This window comes from Apus apus, chromosome 4 (genome assembly GCF_020740795.1).
Source record: "Apus apus isolate bApuApu2 chromosome 4, bApuApu2.pri.cur, whole genome shotgun sequence".
NCBI lineage: Eukaryota > Metazoa > Chordata > Aves > Apodiformes > Apodidae > Apus > Apus apus.
The window spans coordinates 3,695,820-3,707,315 of NC_067285.1; positions in this window are offsets into that span (position 1 = coordinate 3,695,820).

Here is an 11,496-nt window from a genome sequence, read left to right on the forward strand (position 1 = left end):
ATTCCCTGCTCACACTGGCTCCTCAAATCCTGCTCTTGCTGTTGCTTTATTCAGGCTTTTTCTCATCAAGGAAGATTTGTGACTGAAGCGAAACACTTGGGTAAAGGGTGAGGAACAGAAAGGCACAAGAACCCAAAGGAAAAACAGTGTTTGAAGCTATTGAGAACAGATTTTAAATGGTTGACTGATTTGTTACCATTTCTCATCCTCTCTCTGAGTCAGCCTCAGCCTTCACACCCAGTATATCTCATACTAGGGGTTCTTTCTCCCATTTTAGTTTGAAATATGAAAATATTCAACTGCAGCTAGATCACTGTCCCCCCTGTCCAGTCGAGGATGGTGTCAGGTAGGGCATAATGCCCCAAACAAATCCCTTCTTCCCTGCCCCAGCTGCTGGGTGTTGTTGCAGGCTGCCACCCCCAGACCTCCAAACGAGCTTCAAATATTTGCACCTGAGCCCTGTGTCCTTCCCTGTCATTACCACACACTCCTGGTCCTGATGGAGGGTAATTGCCCCCAGACTAGCCCTGCTCTGGCCTCACAGCTGCATCCAGTGGGAAATGGCTTTGCTAGTCCTACCCCTTCTGTTGGCTCCAGCCTTTTCTCAAAATCACATCCTGCAGAGAATTATTTTCAGTCACAGATTTTATTCTGACTTCCCTGGATTCCTGGCTTTAAGGGATGCCACGTGCACGGATCAAACCCTTTTCCTTTTGGTCTTTTTTCGCTACAAAACAAGAGTTTATCCCACACCCTGAGCCACCAAACACATCGGCACAAGGGGCAGGAAAGAGCAACCAAAGGGGTAAGAGGTCCTCCTTGTCTTCAATAGCAAAAGGAAGAAGGTTGGAAGTAGGGAGCTCTTGGACTGAAAGCTTCAACACACACAGCATTTTTCTGGCTCTCTCTCTGGTTCTGCAGGGAGAAGAGGAAGGGGGTGAAGGAACAAATCCAGTGGGATGAGGCATTTGATCCACACGATTGGGGAATCTTAGGGACTTTCTGGTTGGGCAGATGCTCAGCAGGTGAAGGAATCTGTGCTGGGTGGCCAAACAGAAAAGCAGCACAGAGGCAAAATGAGAAAACTGGGAGGTAACGGGGTAGCTGGAGTCCAGCCTGCTCATTCCACATGGTTCTGGAGGCTCTGGGAGGCTGCAGGATCTGCCCATCCCAGATGGTGAGCACAGCGTGGCTGCTGCCGCGGCTCCAGGCTTGCATCAGCAGGTTTGTCACAGCAAAAGAATGCAGGGGGGAGGACACAGAGAAGGGGAGAACGAGAGGGAGAGAATGAAGGAAAAAATGCAAACCAGCGTGTTAAAATCCAAGGGAAAAGAAAAATAAAACGGGGAAATGCAAAGAGCTCTTCGAATGTGCTCTTAAGGACAGTCATGAGGGAGGACAATGGCAAGTCACGGTGCAACTATAAAAGGAAGCAGCAGCCTGTGTCCCTTTAGGGGAATGTAAGACACTTGTGAGGGCTCGAGACAGAAACCCATGAGACAAATGGACTAAAATCCATGAACTAATTGCTGGATAGAAATGTCAGGCCAAAAGAGGCTGGATTCCTCTGTGCAGTGGCCAGCACCTCTCTTGTCCTTCACGATGGCACGTGTAACACCGGGAGCCCCCTGAAACGCGTCTGCCAGCAGGCAAGAGTTGTGGGGTGAGCGTAACACTGGCTGCTCCAACACTGCTCACTCAGGCTAGATAAACATACCACCATTATACGACCACAGGCTTTGATGCTCGGGTTAGGTGCCTCCCTCCTCTGAGTACAGACTTTTGTGAGCCCCACCGAGGGCATCACCCCCCAAAAGCAACATCACATACCAGTCACAGATGGAAACCTCGGTGGCCGTAGGTTGTGAAGCTGAGAGGCAAGAACTCGTGCATTTTTCTGCTTGAGGTGAGCACACCCTTTTTTTCCTAGGGAGCAGTGTTATCAGGGGGCATTAATTGGCCCCAGAGGTTGGCAGCCATCAGTGGCTGGTGAAAGGAGCAGGGGATTCTTGTAAAAGCAGGCCACCCAGGAGCGTTGGAGGCAAGAGAGGAGGGACGTTCTGTGTTCAGTTTCCAGAACACAGCACATCTTGCTGAGCATAATCAGCACCAGCTAATCAGATTATTTGATGAGCCAGAGGGAGCAAAATCTATCTTCCAGCTGACGTAATCCACCAACAGACAGCTTAAGGCTTCTGGATGTGATCATTCTGAGTCTCACCAGCCTTCCCCTTACCTATTCATTGCGACTGATCCTTTTTTTTTGTGAGCAAATCTAGGATTAAACACCCTCGGTTCAAACACAAACCAGAAAACAAAACAGGTAAGCCAGACCTTGGGCTCAGAGGGAGTCAAAAAATCCCAGTGACACCAGGGATAGTTTAATGCTATTAGTGCAGACCTTGTAAGGATGGTAGCTGATGAAGCTAAGGAACTCACAAGTCTGGAATTAAAATCTGGAAAGGATGATTTTTCTGCAAAGTCCTGAATTTTGGAAGAGAATCGATTTTGATTTTAACTTGGGCCTAGCCTGAGCCAGGAATTCTTATCACTTTAATAGTGTTGCCTTATTTTAGAGATATGTTCTGCAAAATCTCTACACCTTCTCCCAGCATTTCTCATCCCAAATAGGCAGCTTCAACAACCGGATAAAAAGTAGCTTTCTATCTTATTTCTGTTTTCAGTCTTACAGAGAAGCATTTATCAGGGTACCTCATAATGCCATGCCTTATTTACAAACACAGCAAAGGTAAAATAAGTCAGAGAAACAGAAAAACAAATAATTTCCTAACCAGATTATTTTCCTGGAAGGACAGTTCTTTGATTGCTTTTATTCCTAACTTTACAATAAAAGATGTTAGCAATTATACCTTGAGCAGCTATTGTTTACTTGGATCAGGCATCACAGAAGCTGTTGTGCCTTCCCTTCTGGTACCTTGTGCTAAAAGGATGGGTAGAAACAGAATGATGTCATTGCACTAGAACATTGCCTGGGATCACTGTCTCCCTCCCATTGCACACAGAAATGCTGAAGTAAAGCTAAGACATTTATAGAGCCACAGGAGCTCCTTAGCTTGTTGTCAGTGCTCTCTCCCATTGATAGCTCTTACATGGCTATCTTGTAGGTAAGCAGCATTATAAAGAGTCTTTTTGTAGCACACGGTTCTGTTTCCATGCTAAAATTATGTTTGTTGTCTCCTAGATAACCCTTTCCACCCTGAGAAATACTGATTTTGTGATTTGGGAATGTGCTGCTTCAGTATTCCAGCCACAAGTCTCAGCTGCATCCAAGTTTGTCTTGCCTAAGCTCTTTGAAAAAAGTTTAAGCTTCAACAGCCTCCCCTTCCATGAGACAAATAGCTCCAGAACTGCTCATGTCTAGGGACAGGATTCATTTATAGGGCTTTAATGCAAAAGGGCCTAATTAAAATTGGAATTGTGTACACCTGAAATGGCTTAAAACTCACAGCAAGTTCCATCTCCCATAGAGGTCAGAGGAAGGACTGAGTATTGGAGAATTCAGAAGTATGTTTCACTGCGGGGTGAACTCCTGGCTCCTGATGGATGTCATAAGCCAGCCAGATCCACGTCCAGTCGTTTGTCTGTGCCTCTCACTCCTGGCCAAGCAAAAGAGAAACAGAGAGGGTGAGCCACTGCCTTACGTTTGCCCAGTGCCACTCAGGTTAATCAATAAAACAAATTCTACAGAATTGTGCAAAATGTTGAGCTCCTGCTAAAATTATTGGAAACTGGGGAAGCTGCTCAGTCTCCCGAAGGTCACATTCCTCCCCTGATGATTGCACCTTTACAAACATTGAGATCCTTGACCAGGGGGATTCGCAGGCTTATCTTTTTGGACATGGCACTGCTCTTCTTGCAGGTTTTGTGTAGCCTAGTTTCCTCAAGACTTCCCCAGTTTCTCCCAGACTTCCCACCATACATCTCTCTGACAAGTCAACTGCTCCAGCCAAGGGGCCTGGGGAGACACCCAAGGCCCAGTGCAAAGGTTCAGATTTGGACTTTTTCCCACAAGTCAGATTCGATGGGTAGAGAGAAATCACATTATACTGCCTACATTAGTAATATGAATGACACAACTGAAGTAGATAGAATCCATGTCAAAAGCAGAAGGTGGCTCTTCAGATGAACGGGGCTGATGACTTGCATCAAACTGGGAAGGCTGTTTCTCAAAAGGAGCAAAAATCTGTTTGGATTAGTGCTTTCCTAACACTCTGTGGAAGAAACAGAAGCTCTGCCATTTCATTTTGGTGCTGTTTCTCTTGTCCTGCCACCCTGGCTTTGAATTTGCCACTTTCTTATTCAGAGTGTGCTTCTTGCCCCGCTAACTCAGTCTTCAAGAGGCTTCACGTTGTTCTCAGGCACTCAGGGAAGAGGTCAAGTGGAGCTGGTCTTCCCTCAGAGCACACATCTCCAAAGCTGAACCATGTTCATTTCTTGGCTGTCTTCCTCTCACATCAGATAATATTCCAAATAAGGTCTCACTGGCGTATTGCTCAGAATCAAAATAGCTTTGTCTATTTAAGTCTGATAACCCCTTGAGAAAAGTCCCTTGGACTTTGACTTCCCTTTAGAGCTGTTGACTGCCTGGGCATATGGTCCTGTTAGATCTTCTCAGCTAAACTCTGTTAAATCACAGTTCTGTCAACTCTCAGTATTTTAATGTTTTTCTTGGAATATTTCCTTTCTGTCCTAGACCTCCTGCCTCTGGAGTCAAGTGATTCACTTAGACTCTCAGATTTTATTTCCAAAGTAGATTTCTAGTCCTCAAGGCAGTGAAGAAAAGCATAAAACACAGACTAAATATAACCTCAGTGCAATCTGAAGGTTCAGGAACTAGAAGTCAAGGCAAAAAAAAAAGAACCATGAATATTGGATCCTAAAACTGATTTTTTTAAAAAATAGATTTCAAATATTTTTGAGAATGACAAATTGGTTATTTTTTTTTCCCAGTGGTTTTGACTGCCAGTTCCACAATGCAGAAGACATTTCTTTTTGTGCCAGTGCTGGACCAATACCCCAGCTGAGTGCAGAGGAATGAGTAGGTTTGCTGTCACCAAGAGGTGTCTAAGTTTGCACTAGTTGTCCCCAAAACATGCTCCCTCTGCCTGTTTTCAGTGTTGTAGCCCCATATGAAGCTGAATTTAGTTGGTTTTCATTGAGAGAGGATGTGACCAGAGATCACATGAATTCCCAAAGTTTGCTGAGGCTGCATGAAACAAAATAGATTCTAGAGCTGAAACACAAGCCTTTGACCTAGGACACCAATAAAAGCTTTGGCTTCTTTTTCTTCCAGCCTAATACTGGAGGAGCCATGACAAAAATACTTACTTCATTTTTATTTATCATACGAGTTTATAACTAGAACTGATTAAAGACCATTAGTTCTTTTCTGTTTGAATTTTCAAAGTTCTGAAATAGCAATTTAAAAAAACAGAAAAAAAATACTGAAAACTTGCCAGAAAAAGAATCCTGTTATTTAAAACAAAAAGTGTTCGATCACAGAATTTGAGGCTGTTGTAATTTATCCAGGAACCCTGGGACTTGCTCTCCAAAGCTCTGCCTGATCACCTAAGTTCTCCAGTGCCCAAGACAGGGAGTCCAGGAGCCCAGCATGGCTGGTTCAGAGATGGTCTCTGAAGTGATGGAGATTCCTCATCATAACCTGGGGCTTCCCCAGAGATCCATCCAGTCCATCAAGTCCAGGCCATCTCCTGGTCCTCCTGGCAAACTTGTTAGTGTAGCTCAAATATGTGTCTTAACTCATTAGCTTGGGCAGAACAGGCTGGTTGCAGCAAGTTGTCAGTTATCACAACACCTGCATATTTGGAAACTGTTGAGCAAGAAGTATTTCCCATCTAAAAGGAAACATTTTGCTTATCATGAGCTGACAACATGAGCTTGCAGCCCAGAAAGCCAACCAAATCCTGGGCTGCACCAAAGGCAGCATGGCCAACAGGTCAGGAGGGGATTCCCCCCTCTCCTCTGCCTTCCTGAGACCCTCCTGCAGTGCTGGGTCCAGGTCCAGAGCCCCAGCACAGGAAGGACACGGAGCTGTTGGAGAGAGTCCAGAGGAGGCCGTGGAGATGACTCGAGGGCTGGAGCAGCTCTGCTAAGGAGACAGGATGGGAGAGTTGGGGTGTTCAGCCTGGAGAAGAGAAGGCTCCAGGGAGACCTTAGAGCACCTTCCAGTGCCTGAAGGGGCTCCAGGAAAGCTGGGGAGGAGCTTGGGACAAGGGTTTGTAATGAAAGGACAAGGGGTAATGGTTTTAAACTGGAAGAGGGGAGATTTGGGTTAGACATTAGGAGAAAATTCTTTGCTGTGAGGGTGGTGAGACCCTGGCCCAGGTTGCCCAGGAAGCTGTGGCTGCCCCATCCCTGGCAGTGTTGAAGGGCAGGTTGGATGGGGCTTGGAGCAACCTGGCCTGGTGGGAGGTGTCCCTGCCCATGCAGGGGGGTTGGGACTGGATGATCTTTAAGGTCCCTTCCAATCCAAACCATTCTATGATCACCTCGCAGCCACCTCTCCAAGAGCCATTTACCTGGGAGCTGTTCTGAGCTGTCCCACCTTCTCACCACAAGCAGAAAGCCAGGTGTGCAGCTCACCCCACCTGGCAGCGACTCAGTGCGTTTCACTGCGTGTAAACAAGGCTAAACCAGTTCCATCCCGGGCACGCTGCTCCCCAGGGAATACCAGCACTCTCCTCCAGGCTACACTCACATCATGGAGACCTAATTTAGTCCTGACATTTTGAGATCCACGTGCAAGCTGGTTTGTACAAGGTCACCCCCAGCACAGACAAGTCTTTTTCTTTTTTTTACTACTGTTAGCATGAAGACCTTGATTTCTGAAAAACACTCCTGCCTTTCATCATCATCTGCATGGTATTTTATCTTTCCCCCCCCCCCCATTTTACTCCCATGAAATGGTTGGTAGCAGAGGCTGTGATCCCTGCAGCACTGCAGCCAGCTCTCTCAGGGATGGCACAGAATGCAACCACCTGCATTTTAAATCCTGCTTTGAGTTAAATGGTCTCAGAAACACTGTCCAGTTTTTAAACTGTGAAGGTAACAGAGGCTGCCTGGTAAGGAGGAAAAAATGCATTTGGTGGCAAATTGAAGTGTTCAGCCAGAAAAAGAAAAAAAAAATGATGAGTCCCAGGAGGTGAAGAAAAAGAAATGGCAAAATAATGTTAAAATAAGACATTTTGATCTTTGGGCACATTTGTCTCTCTCTCCTTATAGAGAATATTTTAAAAAGTTCAGCCCTGATCCTGTGTAATTATCCTTGAGAGTTAGTACCAAGCACTTCCACAGGAAAATGATTTAGATCCACCAGTCACTAATTACCCTTCCTCGTGGTGCCTGTTTCCTTGGGTGCTCTGTTTTTCTCCATCACCATGACAACATTTCTCACACCAGAGGGAAAACTGCACTCACATCTTGGGGGTTGTTCAGCCTGGAGATGTTATGTTAGGAGGAGAGGGCTGGAGCAGCTCTGCTATGGAGGCAGGCTGAGAGGGTTAAGATTGTTCAGCCTGAAGAGAAGGCTCCAGGGAGACCCTAGAGCACCTTCCAGTGCCTGAAGGGGCTCCAGGAAAGATGGGGAGGTTAAACAATAGGAAGAAATTCTTCCCTGTGAGGGTGGTGAGACCCTGGCCCAGGTTGCCCAGGAAACTGTGGCTGCCCCATCCCTGGAAGTGTTGAAGGGCAGGTTGGAGCAACCTGGGCTGGTGGGAGGTGTCCCTGCCCATGCAGGGGGTTGGAACTGGATGATCTTTAAGGTCCCTTCCAACCCAAACCAGTCTGGGATTCTATCGTTCCTGCAAAGTCGTAATTCCCCCATTTTCATAACCCAAGCCTGCCTCACCCCAGCAGCTGCAGTATCTGCTTGGATTGCTGAATATTTATTTTGTGGTTGGTCTTTTTGTAAGTCCCGATCAAATTAGTTGGAAGAAAGCTGCCTCCAGAATCTTGAAAGAGCAGCTTTCCTTCACAAATCAACACTGGGAAATATTTGGTGTGTTTATCCAATGACCTGGCAGAACACAGGCTCCTGTATCCTGAAATCTTCTATCATCCCCCATTAAACAAGGAGGGAACTGAATCTCCTTTCCCAGCTACAGATCACAAATGTAAGTGGGAGGAAAGTCAACATTTAGCTTTCACCTTACTGAGATCTGAATCACTTTATCTGGGTTTAGTTCATCTGAAGTTTCTCGCCAATATCCTTAGGAAAGTGAGTGAGAGCATCTTGGTTTGTTTTTTTCTTTTTCCTTTTCCTAAATATTGGTTTCTCTGCAGCTCCCACATCCTCCTTAGCTAAACGGACACATGCTAGAAGGATAAAGATCTCTCTAAAAAAGGAATTATTTCCTAACCTTTGCCTGTCCAGGGGCCAAAGAAAGCTGTGTGATGTTTCCTCTTACATTTGCACAGAGCAGCTCAGGGGCTTGGTCAGCCACTCCTCAGGCTTTCAGTGTTAAGTTGTGTAGAAATCTTCCCCTTCAGTTAAAAATAGTTATATATATTATATATATATGTGTGTGTGTTTTATTTTGGCATAGGAACATTGGTGGTTGTAGCATTTGTTGGTTTTTTTTTTTCCCCTATGGGATTTCTAATGGCAGCAGGGGTTCCTGGACCCTGCACCCATCAGGTGCTGCGAGGACAGGGCCTGGGATCCCGTGTTGGACAGGTCATCAACAGTAATAACAGACTCCAAGCTGTCAGAGGATGTGACCAGGCCTTCTTGGTGATGGAAAATTCAGCCACATTGGATGACTGTCAGCTGCCATGACCTCAGAAGGAAGGGGTTCTGCCCACAGCAAGGAGCTTCTCGCCCACCCACAAATCCAATGTGTCCTTCCACAGGGATGCTCCCAGCCAGCCCCATCCTCCCAGGGACAACCTCTGCTCCTTCCTGTTCCCCACCAGGTGGGCAAAACTGGATCCATTTTATTTGGTGAGCTAGGATCTGTCTCCTCACTATCCACTGCTTGTGGCTGGGGGGAGAACTGTAACCCCAACAGATTTCCCACCTGTAGAGATTCCCATGCAGCCTGTGACAGCCTTTGTATAAGCCATGGAGCTTCTACAGCACTTGGCATTTTGGGATGTATAAGCCTTGCTGACCAGCCTGCCCCAGGACCAGGCTAAGTTCCTTCCCTGAGTAACAGGGAAAGCAGCTTCCCCATTTTTGTTTAGGAAGTCACACTAATTACAGAGTTATTGTCCTCTTCATTTAAGCAGATGCCATAAATCCCAATGCTATTAAAATCTCCACGATTCCAGCTTTCCTTGGGAAGAAATGGCTAATCATGGAACAAGCCCACACCCACACTGCTCTGCTGGGGTGACACTGGGCAAGTGGCAAACGCTGCACAGTCACTGTACATTCATATTTTGCTGGTCTCCTTCCCCAGGAGCCAGGCCAGAGCAGCCTGGAGCAGGATCTGGGCTCCTGCTTCCAACTGTGACAAAGAAGGTGCCAGAGGAGGGCAGAAGGAAAAGTGAGTCATTCCTGTGATCATTAATTAATTAGTGTCCTGCTGCTCCTCCAGACAGGCCAAACAGATTACACATGGCAAAACTGATATAAACCAGTAGAAATTTCTGCTCATCAAGAAACTTGGGAAGATGCTCAGTCCCCAACCTGCCAGAGCCCCAGACAGCGATCCAGGCTGCTCCCTTCTCAGGATGCTCTTAGGTGCTTGGATCCTTTAGGCTTCTCCCTAATGCAGGTAGGGTTCCCAGATGAGGAGATGCTCAGAAATTACTCTCCCTGGTGAGACAAATGCTTGTCAAATGCTTGACAAATTCTGTCTCCAACCTCGATGGGTGAAGAAGCTTCAGGATCTGAGTAAATCACAGCCACGGTCACAACTTCTACTTTGTGCTTCCTGGCAAAAGGCAGAGACCCCCACTGCCAGCACCAAGACAAGGAATTAATGGCAAATGCTTCATTGCCACCACCAAGTTCCTGAGGTGCCTACCTCCATGTCCTGTGCCCATAGAGAACTGGGTGAATTGGGAGGACAGTGTCACTGCCATCATGGTCAGGATCCCTCAAACTTGCTGAGACCATCCAGCATGGCACAGATGGCAGCTCTGTGTCACCTCCCTGCACTCAGAGAACTTCATCTTTGAAACTGTTGCAGACTTACCCAGGTGAGCTTTGTAAGAAAGCCACTAGTAAGAGCCAAATCTCATCTGTATTTGTGCACTTCCTAATTTCTTACTGTTCCCTTGCCTTGGACAGCAAAGGCTGCCTGCCAGAATGCCACCTTCCCTGGTGTCCCCTCTGCACCCTGTCCCAGACTCATTCCAGAGGAGAAACTCACCAGAAGAGGCAATATTACTGCAAAAAGGAGGATCTTCCGCCCCCACCTGCTCAGAGAAAACCAGTCTGGAGGGTGGGCTCAGCAGAAGGAGCCCCACTGCCTGCCTGCCCTTGCAGCCCCTCACAGCTTTCTGTCCCACTCCCCAAAGCTGCTGGTGAAGGGGGCAAGGGCTGGCACAGCAGAAGACAACAAATGTGGATGATGCTCCCAAGAGCACGGGCTGCCTGCCAATGAGCACTGACAGGTGCCTGCTGCTTAAATTGCTTAATACATTGTATTAAACAAAGACCAATATCAAATACACAGTCTCCATCCCTATCTTAGGGCATGAGCTTGTCTAGAGCTCACAGCATCCCACCAGGGCTGTGCTGAGGCACAGACTCCAATGCATGGACATAGCTCCTGAAGGTAGAGCTCACTGCACCATGTCCATCCTCCACCTCACCCCAGTCAAAGGACTGGAGGTGCTGGCAGAGTGCAGACAGTGACCACCCGTCAACTGACCCTCTGCAAAAGCTGAGTGTGCATTTTGCTGAAGTACAAAAACCCTCTTGGCAGGGAAATGATGATGGAGGAACCCTGACATCCATCTGCACAAGTCTGTCTGATGAAGGAAAAGATCTCAAAGCTCAGAGAAGGGTGCATAGCCCCAGACTCACCTTTCTGAGTCTGTGGGAAGGGAAGGCATTTTGAGACTGCTGGATAAAGCCACAACAGAGAAACCAAACCTTGTTGTTAAGTCCCCATAAGGGCAAGGTCCTTCCAAGGCTGGTCCTTCCAAGTGCTGTAGGCTCAGGCCCAAACTCTAATTGCTTTATTGTTGTTGAGTTACAATAGTCTGTGATAAAATCTCCAGCTATACAGAGCATTTCCCTGGCGTGGATTCAGAGCAGCAGACTTGCCTCCATCACAGAATGGTTTGGATGAGAAGGGATCTTAAAGATCATCTAGTTCCAACCCCCCTGCATGGGCAGGGACACCTCCCACCAGCCCAGGCTGCTCCAAGCCCCATCCAACCTGCCCTTCAACACTTCCAGGGATGGGGCAGCCACAGCTTCTCTGGGCAACCTGGGCCAGGGTCTCACATAATAATTTCCTCCTAATGTCTAAGGGAAAGGAAGGACAAGGAGGGGAG